This window comes from Canis lupus, chromosome 17 (assembly GCF_003254725.2).
Source record: "Canis lupus dingo isolate Sandy chromosome 17, ASM325472v2, whole genome shotgun sequence".
NCBI lineage: Eukaryota > Metazoa > Chordata > Mammalia > Carnivora > Canidae > Canis > Canis lupus.
In genome coordinates, this window is record NC_064259.1 from 28,178,907 (window position 1) to 28,194,073 (window position 15,167).

At 34.4% G+C, this 15,167-nt stretch overlaps 1 long non-coding RNA gene across 2 annotated transcripts in view; it reads right to left on the reverse strand.

Moving 5' to 3' along the window:
* LOC112665086 (uncharacterized) overlaps positions 1–8,412 on the reverse strand; it is a 28,589-nt gene extending 20,177 nt beyond the window's left edge. For both annotated transcript variants that reach the window (XR_003140203.3, XR_003140204.3), the window contains exon 1: positions 8,240–8,412. This is a non-coding gene — a long non-coding RNA (uncharacterized LOC112665086). The remainder of the gene's footprint in view (positions 1–8,239) is intronic.
* Positions 8,413–15,167: the final 6,755 nt, after the last annotated feature.

Sequence of the window (15,167 nt, forward strand, 5' to 3'; positions counted from 1 at the left end):
TTTTCTTTGACAAAGATAATATAGGTGTTTTTATATGTAAATTTCTGCACTAAATTGGCAAGTATTTTTCCTTGGAATTTTGAAACTATTATGTTTTGTTTATTTTTTCTGCCTATAACAAGAAATCTTAATCTGATTGCATTTGGACCTAGCTCTAACCTCCCGGAATGACATCAAACTTCACTGAACTCTAGTAGACAATTTCCTATGCCTCAGCTCCAGACCATAGTACCCCTCAAAATTCCTCTTCCATACAGTGGACTACAGCCACAGTCTCTCAAATGAAGCTGAAAGGTCAGACTCCGAGTGAGGTGGGAGGAGAGATGCCCTTCCAAATTTGGTCGTTCCTTGAGTACTTTCCTTCACCCTTAAAGGAACTATGTAGTATCCCTAAATTTGTTATTTCTATATTCTTTGGGATTCTCATTTACCAACTTTTGTAGTTAACCTTCCTTTTCTAGCTAGTAATATTTTATATCAGGGACCCACACACACTGGTCCATGGGCCAAATATTATTTGCTATTTGTTTACAAATAAACTTTTACTGGAACACAGCCACTTGCATTTGGTTCCCATATTATCTATGGCTGTTTTTACTCCACAAGCACGGAGTTAAGTAGTTGAGTTGAGTAGTTGAAAATCTTACAGTCTGAAAAGCCTAAAATATTTACTAATTTCTTTCAGAAAAAATTTGCCCATCCATTCTTTATAATGAATTTTCCCTGTGAAATTACAAGTGAGTCTTCTATGACTGGTACTGATTTGGCAACAGAAGTTAACCTAAGAGACAGACCTTCAAAAATCAGACGTTTTGGATTGTTTTAGTCATATCCTTGGCTCTGGCAATAGGAAATTAGTACTAGTAATTCGTAAAATACACCAATGTCTCAGTGAATCAAGCTATCTCTAGTCATATTGCTTAGATAGTGCCAGCTAACGAGAGTTAGTGATTAATCTTGTTGACAGAAAGTTTTGCATACTAGATAGTATATTTGTTACTATGCACTGCAATAACTCATTTAATTCTCATGAAAGCCTTTGAAGTGGGTAGATATTGTTATCATTCTATATAAAGGAAAGTGAGATAAATCAAGCAGCCAGCAAGTGTAAGAATCAGGACTGAATTCATTGTTTTATGACTCAGAGTGGAGTGTTATCTATCCCAAAAATTTTGTCTTCCATATTTCTTTTTATTGTTTCCTCCACTAACATAGCCTAGTAAGTCCCAAAAATAATGAACACTACGTAAATTAATTTTCCAAAATGAACACTTCCCTATTTTGCATAAAATAAGGAAATTCATTAACGGCTTCAGATCACAAGAATGTAATAGGTTGCAAAGAAAAATGAACTTATTGTCAACTCGGTTATTCAATAAGCTTTGAATAAGTTTCTTATAATGTCCAAGTTAATGTGAAATTGAGAAATATAAGTACTATATAGTGTATAATCCATTTTGTCGGGTAATTTACAATCTAGTGATACTACTTCTGGGGTGTTTTCCAACACCAACAACCGATTCTCAGATTATCCAGACACCAACTTGGTGCTTAGCAATTTAATTCAACTCTGACACTAATTAATCAGAGTTAGCACTCACCCCACAGTTTAAGGACTCAGTCACACAGAACAGTACCCCCCACTCCAGATGCCAATCACAAATCCTGGGCCACCCACACATCTGATCAAGTGGTTATATTCAAGAGTTACCAGGATCTCCTCCTCAGGTTCAATAATATGCTATACTGTCAAACTCACAGAACTCAAGGAAGCACTTTAATCAGGTTTGCTGGTTTATTACAAAGGATATGACTCAGGAATAGCCAGATGGAAGAGATGCAGGCAATAGGGCAAGGTATTGGAAGGGGAAGTGAGGAGCTTTCATGCCCTCTCTAGGCACACCAACTCCCAGTAGTACCTCCATGAATTCACCAATGTAGAAACTCATTAAATCTCCTTTGAATAGAGTTTAAAAACCAGACACCCCCTTCTCCACCCCCCCCCCATCTATGGTGGGGCCTCACACTAAATCACATCATTAGCATAAACTTAGGTGGAAAGACACACATTATTAATAACAAATGACATTCCTATCACTTGGTAAATTCCAAGGGTTTTAGGAGCTCTTTGCCAAGACCAGGGACAAAGACCAAATATACTTTGTATTATACTATACTACTTATTACATTGCATCTGTATTCTGACCTAGAAGTCCTCTAACCCATCCTAAATGTAGTGACAATTTGTATTAGTTTTAAATATCCAGTAGCCAGTCCAGTATCCTAGCTAAAGAATGTTTAATTGTGAGGATAATAATCTAGTACCTTAAAAACAAAGCTAAAACTATGTTATTAAGTCAATGATAATATATTAAACCATAAATAAGTTTTACTAATAAAAAAGTGATTGCTATTATTTTGTTTTTGACCTCACCTTTTAGATCTTCATATTAATTATTTAGTTAATTTTAATTTTTTTAAGTAACTTCAGTGGTATTTCCTACTACACATATCTTACCCCCTATCTCCAGGTTACTGAGTTTGTCCCACATAGGTACAACAAAGGAAATAGCCCATTCACAAAAGAGCTAGGTTTCTTCAAGCATTTTTTTATTATAAATTTATTTTTTATTGGTGTTCAATTTGCCAACATATAGAATAACACCCAGTGCTCATCCCTTCAAGTGTCCACCTCAGTGCCCATCACCCAGTCACCCCCACCCCCCCTACCCCTCCCCTTCCACCACCCCTAGTTGGTTTCCCAGAGTTAGGAGTCTTCCATGTTCTGTCTCCCTTTCTCATATTTCCCACTCATTTTTCTCCTTTCCCCTTTGTTCCCTTTCACTATTCTTTATATTCCCCAAATCTTCAAGCATTTCTAATTAATCGATTAATAAACCAGAAAAAGTGTCTTAAGGAAAATATATTTCAAGTAGATATTCAAAAATATATTCTCAAGAAATATATGTCTGATATATAGTAGAAGCTCACAATACGTGGAATGGATGAATAAGTTTCACATTCATAAGGAAAAAAATCACAGCCCGATTTTAATTAAAAGTCAGTCATTTTAATTCCATTTTGGTACATATTATATTTGGTTAGTAAGGACTGTAATTATTAACCCAGAAATTTTTATGAAATAAACTATTATAGAACAATATAGATTATCAAGTGAAGAAGGAAAAATAGTAAAACATTCAACAGAGGACTAGGCTTACATGCTTCTGATAATTATAATAATCTGCTAATTGACTTCTCCCCCCACCCACCCCCCCTCACAGGAGGGTGCCAATTAAAATAAACTACAATTTTGCTATTTGGTCTTTAGAATCAGAGCAGATGTGTTTGAGTTTATGACCGGTTTTCTCAATGTGTTGTCCAATTAACCTCAATGGGAGTGATTCACAGCAAATCCCTGGGGTTCTCTCTGAAAGGAAAAGTCAGACAGGCTACTACAGGGGAAAGAGCTTTTATATGTTCTTTAAAGCTCACTTGTGGACTACTCTGGTGAAAAACTGGTGCCAGTGGAAGCATTTAACTATTGAGGTAAAAGCCCCCCAGAGTTTCTTTGTGGCTGTCACTGAGGGAGAGGAGATGAACTATAACTGAGACAAAGGGAAATTGGGTACACTCCTAGTGGGATCTGACTCATTCCACTAAGAAGCTGAGAAAATGTATATAAATGCCACACAAATAAAAAAGGTTTTCGAGGGCTCGAATTAGAGAAATGTGTAACACTTGCTGAGGAAAGACCTTTGAAATGGACTGTTCTATCAGATATAGGAGCAAATCATTTATAAAATTTAAATATCTACTTAATTTATTTTATTTATTTGAGAAAGAAAGAGAGACAGAGCATGAGCAGAGGGGAGGGCTGGAGGGAGAAGGAGAAGCAGACACCCCGCTGAGCAGGGAGCCTATCATGAGGCTCCTTCCCAAGACCCTGAGATCATACCTGAGCCAAAGGCAGCCGCTTAATAGACTGAGCCACCCAGGTGCCCCTTAATTTCTTAATATATTTGGTATAGTCAGAGTCTCGAATGCAATTGTATTTCAGTCATCAGGATTATTTAATTTGTAATTACTAATATTAACCCAAGATGCTAACATTGACTGAGGTAAAACAATGGAAAACATTCATTTACAGAATTTTTTATAGTGTAATATTAATATATATTTACATATATATATCATATTGATATATAGTTATATAAACTTGAGATGGAATTTTTTTGTGTTAGTTCACACTAAATTCTAGATTATTGAAATACTTAAGATAATTCTGAACATTAGCCGATAAACAAGTGTTTATTCACAAAAAATAGTATTGAGAATTATTATGAACCATGTACTATACTGGACACTGGAGATAAAATGTTGACTGTCTTCAAGAAATACTTATAAAATTAGAAAAGAAAATAACAGATAAATGAGCAGTCAAATAAAAATATAACTATACTGATGTGGCCAACAACAGGTTATGTGACAACATACAACAGACCAAGAAGAAAATAAATAATTTGAATAAAATAACTATACATTTGATCTAATAAATAGAGAAATGGAGAAGTCTGAACACAAAGAAACATATGCTGTCTTTTCAATGAGATGTTGTCTTAGTCCATTTGGACTGATATTACAAAATATTATAGACTAGCTAGCTTGTAAAAAACAGAAATTTATTTTTTTACAGTTCTGGTGGGTGGAAGTCCAACTTCATGGTGCCAACACCACTGAGTGAGGGCTGTCTTCTGGAAAATAGGACTTTTCGGTGTATTCTCACCTGATTGGAAGGAGCTAGGTAGCTCTGTGGGATCTCTCCTTTAGAGAGTACTAATCCCGGGCAGCCCGGGTTGCTCAGTGGTTTAGCACTGCCTTCAGCCCAGGGCGTGTGATCCTGGGGACCCAGGATCGAGTCCCACATCAGGCTCCCTGCATGGAGCCTGCTTCTCCCTCTGCCTGTGTCTCTGCCTCTCTCTTTCTCTGTCTGTCTCTCATGAATAAATAAATAAAATCTTAAAAAAAAAAAAAGAGTACTAATCCCATTGCCGAGGGCTCTACTCTCATGACCTAATCATCTGCCAAAGGCCTCACCTCCCATAACCATCCTATTGGATTCCACATGAGAATTTTGGGGAGACATAAACATGCAGACCACAGAAGATATAGAATTAGAAAATATTGATGACTTTATTAAGCCACAAAGGAAACACTTGCTTAATATTAAAAAAAAAATAAATAAATAAATAGATCTAAAAAGATTGGCCAAGCTGTATTCATACACACATTTGTATGTCTACAGGTCTACAGTTTGGTCATTTACATACCAGTGTGCACATTTATATACATATATGTCAAATTGATATATAGTTATATCAACTTGTATAATTATGTTATTCAAATTATATATGTATATATATACATTTATATGAAAACATGATCACTAGTATCAAAACCAAAAGAATATCAAAGATATTCTCAGGCAGCCTGGATGGCTCAGCGGTTTAGCTCCACCTTCAGCCCAAGGCCTGATCCTGGAGACCCGGGATCGAGTCCCACATTAGGCTCCCACATTAGGCTCCCTGCATGAAGCCGCTTCTCCCTCTGCCTGTGTCTCTGCCTCTCTCTCTCTCTCTCTGTGTCTCTCATGTATAAATAAATAAAATCTTAAAAAAAAAAAGATATTCTCAAAAAACAATCTAGGAAGAAACAATCTGCATACAACTTTACCTATTAAAGTAATTGAATCAATAATTAATGACCTTCCAAAATAGAAAGCACCAAACCCAGATGGGTTTATGGGTGAATTCTATCAAGTATTGAAGGAAGAAATTGTACCAGTGCTCCATAATCTATTTTAGAAACTAGAAGCAGAGATACTTCCTTATTCACTTAATGAAGCCAACATTACACTGATACCAAAGCCAGAAAAAGACATTACAAGAAAACTACAGACCAATATCTCTCATGAACATAGACACTAAATCCTCAACAAAATATTAGAAAATATTCAAAAATTGAATCCAGTAATGTGCAAAAAAGATTATATATCACAAGCAAGAGGAATTTATCTCAGGTATTCAAAGCTGATTCAACATTAAAATATCAATTAATGTAATCCATCATATCAACAAAATAAAAAGATAAATCACATTATCATATCAAAAGATTCAGAAAAAGCATCTGACAATATCCAGCACTCATTCTCAGTAAACTATGAATAGGGGGAACATCCTCAATTTGACAAAGAATATCTATAAAAGCCTATAGCTCATATCATACTTAATGGGAAGAAACTAGAGGTTTTCACACTAAGATTAGCCATAAGACAAGGATGTTTCCTCTCACCATTCCTTTTCAACATCATACTGGAAGGCCTAGCTAATGTAAAAAGGCAAGGAAAAGAAATAATAGGGATACATAGTGGGAAGGAATATATAAAACTGTCTTTAAAAAAACTGTCTTTATATGCAGACAATATGATCATCTGTGCATGAAATTCAAAAGAGTTGACAACCCTCTTGGAACTATTAAGTGATTATACTAATGTTGTAGTATACATAACTAATTGCATGAGAGTCAATCATCTTCATCTATACCACAAATGAACAAGTGGAATTGGATATTAAAAACACAATACCATTTATTTTGCCACCCTAAAATGAAAATTTTTTTAAAAGTATTTATTTATTCATGAGAGATGCACAGAAAGGGGCCGACATAGGCAGAGGGAGAAGCAGGCTCCTCACAGGGAATCCAATGTCGGACTCAATCGCTGGACCCGAGTTCATGCCCTGAACCTAAAGCAGACGCTCAACCAGTGAGCCACCCAGGCATTCCCAAAATGAAACTTTTAAGTATAAATCGAGTGAAATATATACAATATCTACATGTAGAAAACTACAAAACTGATTAAAGTACTCAATTCATTAATAATTTGAGAAATATTCCATGTTTAAAGATAGGAAGATTCAATATTGTCAAAATGTCTTTCTTTATAACCTAATCTGTAGATTTAATGAAGTTCAATCAAAATATCAGCTTATTTTTATGGATATCAACAAACTGATTCTAAAGTTTATATAGAGAGGTCAAAGACGTAGAATAGCCAACAAAATTTTGAAGGAGAGGGAAATGGTGTAGGACTTATACTACCTGACTTCAAGACTTTCTATAAAGCTATAGTAACCAATACAGTGTGATATTGACAAAGGAATAGCAGATTAATGAAACAGGAGGAACAGCCCAGAAATGCACCCACAAAATATAGTCATTTGATCTTTGACTAAGGAACGAAGGCAATATAATAAAGACCGTCTCTGCAATAAATGTTGCTAGAACAACTGGACATCCACATGCAAACACATAAATCTGGACACTGCCCTTGCACCCTTCACAAAAGTTAACTCAAAAGGGATCATAAACTTAAGTATAAAAGAAATAATTCTGAAACTTCTGAAAGATAAGATAGAAATAAGAAAACCTAGATGACCTTAGGCATTATAATGACTTTTTAGATATAACACCAAAGGCAGGATCCGTGAAATCAATAATGAATAAGCTAAACTTCATTAAAATTAAAACTTCTGTGAAAGAAAATACAAAGAGAATTAGAAGGCAAGCCACTGACTAGAAGAAAGTATTTGCAAAAGGCACATCTGAAAAGAAATTGCTATCAAAAATATACAAAGAACTCTTAAAACTACACGATAAGGGGATGCCTGGGTGGCACAGTCAGTTAAGTGTCTGCCTGCAGCTCAGGTCATGATCCCAGGGTCCTGGGATCAAGCACTACATCGGGTTCTCTGCTCACCACGGAGCCTGCTTCTCCCTCTCCTTCTACCTGTTGCTCTGCCTGCTTGTGCTCTCTCTCTGTCAAATAAATAAGCAAATTCTTAAAAAAAAAAAAAACAAAACCTACTAAACAATAAGGAAACAAAGATCCAATTAAAAAATTGGTGAAAGATTTTAACAGACATCTCATCAAAGAAGATATACTGATGGTAAACAGTACATGAAAATATGCCCCATATCATACATCATCAATTAAATGCAAACTAATATATCAGCATAGACCTATTAGAATAGCCAAAATCTAGAACACTCACAACACCAAATGCTAGTGAGAATGTTAAACAACAAAAACTCTCACTTGTTGCTGGGGAGAATGCAAAAATAATACAGCTATTTTGGAAGGCAGTTTAACATTTTCACACGAAACTAAACATACTCTTACCATATGATCCAGCAATTACATTCCTTGGTCTCCATACAAAGGAGTTACAAATCTGCAGGTGAATGTTTGTAGCAGCTTTATTCATAATGTCAAAACTTGGAAGCAACCAAGATGTCCTTCAGTAGGTAGATAATCAAACTGTGGTAGATCTAGACGATACAATATTATTCGGCACTAAAAAATAAATAAGCTATTAAGCCGTGAAAAGATATGGAGGAACATCAAATGCACATCACTAATTGAAAAGGTCTGAAAGGACACACACTGTAGGATTCCAACTATATAACATTCTAGAAAAGACAAAACTATGGATACAATAAAACGGTCAGTCATTCCCAGGTTTGGGGATAGGAAGGAATGAATAGGTTGGATACAGAGCATTTCTAAGGCAGTATGATCCTATACTATACTCTGTATGATACTATAATAGTGGATATGTGTCATTATATTTTTGTCCAAACCCACAGAATGTGAACCCTAATGTAAACTATGAACTACAAGTGATCATGATGTGTCAAGGTAGGTTCATAGATTATAGCAAAAGTACCACTACAGTGGTAAATGTTCACAGTGGAAGAGGATATGTAGGTATGGGGTCAGGGGTATAGGGAATATCTTTTACCTTCCACATAATTTTACTGCGAACATAAAATTGCTCAAAAAATGGACTATAGGAAAAAAAACAATTTAGAACTAAAAGGTATATATATTTTTTAATGCCAAAAATACTGAAAAAAGGGAGGGACAGAAAATCTTTGATTTCCACTTTAGATGTTATTAAAAAATAAACATTGGAAATAATAAAAATAACAGAAATTGATGACAAAAAATAATCAGAAAAGTTAATCCATAATGTCAAAACTGGTTCTTTGAAAAACCAAATAAATTAGACTATGTTTTTAAGAGTATTAAGAAAACCAGATATTTCCTTCATATATCCATTCTAGATCAGATAGAAAACATGCCAAATAAGATAACTTTTTTTTAGAATCTAGAAGTGACTTCATACAAAATCAAATTAGCAAAGTAAAACAAATAAAAACTGCAAGTCACTTATAAACAAAAATACAAGTAATCAATGTGAAAAATGTATTAAATGAATTTAAAAGTCTTAATTATACCTTTTGCCCAAACAATGTTTATTGATGATATATATAAAAAAGTTAAAAAATTAAAACTCTAACTGCAATTCGCTGTATTAATCACACTGGGAATATATCAGCTAAAAAAATCCCTTACTAAAGCACTTCTATCAAAATCCATAATATCAATTCAGATCCAGTTAAAAGATTCTCAAAATTGTTACCATGAATCAACTCTTAGCTAGCTACGGGAAGAAGACAACTCCTTAGATTTATGAAAATGGAATCCTCCACAAACTCTCTCACACTCATATGCTATGTATGATACATAATAGTGGATACATGTCATTATATTTTTGACATGACATAAATCTGTAGCCATCCTTCCCTACTTTCTATGTCTCACAAAAGAAGAAATGACTTGTACAAGTCTATTCCTAAACCTTCTAACTGTGCTCTGCTTTCCATCTGTGTGACAGCCACTTCCAAATATTTTGTACTTCTCTAGTGTTTTCAGCACTTGCCAACTCTGTATTCAGCTGGCTGACTCATACCTTAACATCCAGGTATGTTCACTATGTCAGTTTACTATGTCATAATGAAACAAACACAAACAGAGCTATGTCATAATGAAACTGAAGCACTCTTTTTAAGTTGGGAACAGGAGAAGGATGCCTTCTTTCACGTTTTTTTTTTTAAGATTTTTTTTAATTTTTATTTATTTATGATAGTCACAGAGAGAGAGAGAGAGAGAGAGGCAGAGACACAGGCAGGCTCCATGCACTGGGAGCCCGACGTGGGATTCGATCTCTGGTCTCCAGGATCACACCCTGGGCCAAAGGCAGGCGCCAAACTGCTGCGCCACCCAGGGATCCCTTTTTTCACGGTTTTTATTCAGCACTGTCTTGCAGCAGCTAATCATAAAATAAGAAATAAAAAGCTATAGATATTTGTAATAAATTATGTGCATCAAATAATTTTTTAAATTTTCCTTTTTTTAAATTCCAAGAGCCAACTTAACTGTGATAAAGAGAATTTATAAGAGTATAAGAGTTCTTATAAACTAGGATCAAAACACAATAATTTTCAAGTACGTGCCAGCTATAATCAATGGCTGCGGGAAGAAGGAAGACTGTTCATGATGGCAAATTATGAGTTTTCTCCTTTCAGTGTATGCTGATATCATGTTGTGTTTTTTTTTTTTTTGAAATGTATATATATATTCCTCACATAAGGAAGTCTGGCTGCTGTGTGAACAAGAAACGTGGAGAGAAAATGAAGATGAAGGGATTGTAAGATGGTTCTTTAGAAGCCCATGGACTGAACTAAGGTGGAGACATGGAGAGACAAGTGGATAGGTTTTATTTTCAAATTAGAGTTAACATATTTTACTTACATGAGTGGTAAACAACAATTATTAGAGGTAACTCATACATTGGTAAGGAAACAGCTATGGGTATTAAGGTATGAGTCATCCAGCTGAATACAGGGTGGCATGCGCTTAAAGCACTAGGAACGTATGAAATATTTGGGAGTAGCTGTCACACAGATGGAAAGCAGAGCACAGTTAGAAGGATTAGGAATAGATATGTACAAGTCATTTCTTCTTTTGTGATATGTAGAGAGTAGGGAAGGATGGCCACAGATTTATGTCATGTCTAACAATGTGAGTACCCATGGAAGGCAAAAAGTTTGCATTACAACAGAGATGTTAATTTGCTCAAAGTGCAGATTTTAGAGGCAGATAAACCCGGGTTCCTACACCAATGCTGCTACTTAACTGTGGGGTGAGTGACTGGCGGCAAGTTATTTAATGTCTCTGAGCATCCATGTGTTTATATATATTTATTTATTTTATTTTTAAAATTTTTTAAAAAAAGATTATTTATTTTAGAGAATGCAGGCACATGAGTGAGAGGGAGGACCAGAAGGAGAGAATTCCCAGGCAGACTCCTCATGGAGCTGGGAGCTCACTCCAGGAAGCTGGGAGCTCCATCTTACAACCCTGGTGATCACAACCTGAGCCCAGACCAAGAGTCAGGTGCCCAACCACCTGAGCCACTCAGGTGCCCCTTTTTCTTTGTATTTAACGAAAAAAAAATTCTGTATCTTCTTCATCACAGGCTTGTGTGAAGATTCCTAACATGGTATATGAAAAGGATAATTATTGTCAGTGACATGTTGTTACAATTGAATCAAAGTTTTCCTATGACTTTATTAAAGTTCTGACGCAAGAAATCCACAACAGGTTGTAATCAGTGTTTGTTAAGCCATCAATTATGAAACACAAATCAACCTGTACGTGTATTTGACTGTGTTTGACCCCACTGAATGAGTACACTGCTATTAAATAATTCTAGAGTGAATCCTAAAAGCAGAACTGTTTAGTAACCCACCCAAAAAGTTGCTGCTCCATGATTAAAAACAGCATATCATAAAATAAATATCTATTCCTGTGTGAAAGCCTGATAATTTTATTAGAATCCTCAGATTTTCTTGATAATGTATGATTCATGAGGAATTTTTTAATATTCAGATATAAACTTGGTTCCGTTTTATAATGAAATCTCAGTAGGTGATACTTTCTTCATCTTAACTAAGATGATTGCTTCTATTGATAATTCCTCTCAAAATCAGTGAACTTCTTCAGAAAAATGAAGGGTTAGAAAGAGGGTAAAGAGAAACAACATTTTTATTCTGAAATAGAAATGTAATTTGGTAGTAGTCACCATATTACAGTCTTCACTTCTGCCGAGACTTGAATTGGTTTGGTATGTTACAAGAAAAGAAGGGTCTAATTAGTACCTGCTTTATCTACTCTATATTTTTCTGTTTTACAATTGTTTAACATATACATGTTCTTGGTTCAGTTTTAGATATTTGCATAGCCTCTTAATTTTCAATTTGATATTGCCTAGAGAATCTTTCATAGGGATGTTTCATAGGGAAGGATGTTTTCATTCATTTATTCATTCATTTGGTCTATCTGTATCCTAGATAACTTATTTTGAAATCTCTGTTTTATTTTTCTGCTTCTCACATTTTGTTATCTTTGGTATATATTTACAGGTACTCATGCTTTTATACTCTCAACTAATAAACAGATCTAGCTATTTAACAATGGTCAATTTTCTGTGTCACCCATGCATTCTCTTGTCATATTATGCTGTTGCTCTTGCAAACCTTATGAATCTTCACAGGAATCTCATTTTATTATGAACCTTTTGCTGGTGAGCAGTTATTTCTTTAAGGAAGTTCAAATCAGGATTTGTCTTTTTAACTTTAGCATTACAAAAACAAAAAACAACAAAACAAACCCAAAACAAAAAACTCTATGTCAAATTTCTGGTTCATTTCACGTGGGATTGGGCTCTTCTCTGGATTTTTAAGTTATTATCAAAGTTATTTGTTAAACTGTTTAATCTTTTCTTTCTTCTGCTTTTTCCATTTTTAGGTAACATTATTTATTAGTATCAATACTTTTTAAGCCAATCATATTTGAAGTGCTTTAGATTTCAAGTGGGTGTGTTTTTTTTTAAGATTTTATTTATTTATTCATAAGAGACAGAGAGAGAGGCAGAGACATAGGCAGAGGGAGAAGCAGGCTCCCTGTGGGGAGCCTGATGCAGGACTTGATCCCAGGACCCTGTTATCATGACCTGAGCCAAAAACAGATGCTCAAATACACCCAGGTGCCCCTAAATGTTAATTTCTAATAGCTGTTTGAATTTATAGCAACTTGCATCTTTTTAAAAATGTTTAAAATCAATTAAAAACTGAATTAATGTATGATGTTTAAATTCAATTAATATATGGTGTATTATTAGTTTCAGAGGTAGAGTTCAGTGATTCATCAGTTCCATATAACACTCAGTGCTCATTACATCAAGTGCCCTCCTAGTGTCCATCACCCAACTACCCCATCGCCCTACCCTCTCCCCTCCAACAACACTGTTTTATTCCTAGAGAGTCTCCTACAGTTTGTCTCCCTCTCTGATTTTGTCTTGTTTTTCCCTCCTTCCCCTATGCTCATCTGTTTTGTTTCTTAAATTCCACATATGAGTGAAATCATATAATTGCCTTTCTCTGACTGACTTATTTCACTTAGCATAATACCCTCTAGTTTATTCAGTTTATTCCAAAATTTATATCATTATACATTTCGATTAGTTGTGCTCTGAATATTAACTGTAGTACTAGATAAAATGTATAACAGAAAGTCTCTCACAAGTTCATAATTTTCTCATTTGTGAATGACATAATTTATTTTGGCTCATACCTAAGGTTAAAAAAAATAAACCATATGTTCAGTGTTGAAGTGATTATTTCCAAAGACTTCAGTTTTCTTGGAAGAAGATCTTCTGAGCTTGTATAGGTAAGTTTTAAAAGGAACAAAATATCATCTCTAATATTTAAGATTTCAGATAAATATTTAATTTTATTATTTTTAATGTAATTAGCCTTCCACCCGCCACCCCAGTGCATTCAGTTGAAATAGCCTGGCTTAGTCTGTATTTTTCTCTTAGTCAACTGTGGTCTATTTTTCATTTGTTTCTCCATAAAAAGTCACTATTATGAAGAGGCAAGATGTTTCTGCAATTTTTAAAAAAAAATAGGCTCCATGTCCAGCATGGAGCCCAATGCATAACTTAAACCCATGACCCTGACACCAAGACTTGAACTGAGATCAAGAGTCAGATGCTTAGCCAACTGAGCCCCCAGGCATCTGTACAGTATTTTTTTACAGAGGTTTTAATATAACATAAGATGAAACCCTCCATTTTTGAAATTGTATTAGGGTATATCCCCATTTATCCCATAATTATAGCACTATGGGTTTTTAAAAAAAGTATTTTGAATTAAATAATTTATTCTTATAATTAGCTTTTAATAATTTAGAAACATTTAAATCCAAAAAATATACAAAGGACACTCAAATACCTAACCTGAAAATAAACAATTGTTTGCAATTTGTCATATTTAGTTCACTGATTTTTTTTAAGGAATTCAATGGTAGAAATTCTGACAAAGCCCCAATCCATTCAACTCAGCAGTCCCCAGAAATTAATAATATCCTAACATTAATGTACATTACATCCATGTGTGTTTTGAACTTTTCAACTCACTTGGTAGTATCATTAATTAAATATTCATCTTATGTATTTGTAAACATACATAACTGATACCACATAGAGTATATTACTTACTGCCAAACATTTTCACATAACATTAGGTTTCTAAGATATATATGTGTTTAACCTTTTAGAATAAGTTATTTCAACTGTCCTTTTTTTTCTCTTACATGAAAAAGCCAAATAATTTTGTATATTCCTATTGTAGACGGTTGGGTGATTATCACCATTTCAAATAGTGATTCAGTTTCATCCTCTATGTTTTCTTGTTTATATATGTGCATGTATGTCTAGGGTAGATACCTGAAAATGGTACTACTGAGTGTAAAAAGAAAAACACTTTTTAGGTTTCATAGATATTACTAAATCATTCTTTCAAGTGATTTTAAGAATAGACATACCCTCAACAATAGCTAACAAGTCTCATTTTTTAAACACATGCAACAGTATTTGGTAGTTTTAAACATTTACATTTTTTGCCATGTGCAAACATAGTTTATTTTATATTAGTCCACATTTCTTTGAGTAGAGAAGTGAACATTTTCTTCTGAATTTGTTGCCAATCCAATCTTCCTCCTTAGAGAATTTTCAAGTTATATACACAATCTTGTTGGCTCTTGATTGAACTTGCTTTCAATTTATTATTTTATTTGGACAGAATGTCCACCTTTATGATATTGAGACTTCCTATGCATGGCCACACTCTTTCGCTAT